General features: G+C 54.5%; 1 protein-coding gene across 7 annotated transcripts in view; it reads left to right on the top strand.

Annotated features, from left to right (window-relative positions):
- Window positions 1-607, top strand: part of LINS1 (lines homolog 1) — an 18,867-nt gene continuing 18,260 nt past the window's right edge. For 5 of the 7 annotated variants that reach the window (XM_015598725.2, XM_025041228.1, XM_025041225.1 and 2 more), the window contains exon 1: window positions 22-322. The gene's annotated coding sequence lies outside the window, so the exon portion shown is untranslated. The other 2 variants (XM_025041229.1, XM_025041226.1) reach the window with 2 other exon arrangements.

Below are 607 nucleotides of genomic sequence, written 5' to 3'. Positions count from 1 at the left end.
CCGTGGGTTCGAGGTGGGGGAGGCGGCAGTCCCCGGGAAGCGACGAGAGGGGGGCGCCCTGTCCCGCCGTTCCTCGGCGCTGTTCAGTCGCCAGTGCCGGGTCCTTGGCTTGTCTTTCGATCCCTGAGGCCCCGTTACGTGCCGGGCTGGGGTGCGTCGCCTAGAGAGGACTGTCTTTGGGATGATGGTGACGCTTCGAGGGCTCTCCTACCAGGATGGCGACCCTCACGGATTCCTGGGAATGAAGGGGGAAAGAGAGTGGAAACCAGGCGAGATGGACGTGTTTCCTAAGTGCATTTATCCGTTTCGGAAATGTTTCCTGGTCAGCCGCTGTACCAGCCGTTAGGGAGACAACAATGAAGAGATAGATAGATGCAATTACTTGAATTCGTGGACCCATCTCTTTAACAGCGGAGACAAAAACACAAAATTAACGGAGTGGGGATAGGTTATGCGAAAAAAAAAAAAATCAGGCGGAATAATGGGATCGAGTTTGACTAGGACGGGATGGCTAATTTAGATAGGTAGTCAGGACAGGTCTCCGAGGAAGTGACATTTGAGCAGAGATCTGAATGAGGAGGAGCCGGCCATGCCAAGATCTGGGGGA

This window comes from Pteropus alecto, unplaced genomic scaffold (assembly GCF_000325575.1).
Source record: "Pteropus alecto unplaced genomic scaffold, ASM32557v1 scaffold59, whole genome shotgun sequence".
In the NCBI taxonomy this organism is placed as follows: Eukaryota; Metazoa; Chordata; class Mammalia; order Chiroptera; family Pteropodidae; genus Pteropus; species Pteropus alecto.
Note: the sequence above shows the minus strand (reverse complement) of the source record. Positions and strands in the feature narration are given on the sequence as shown.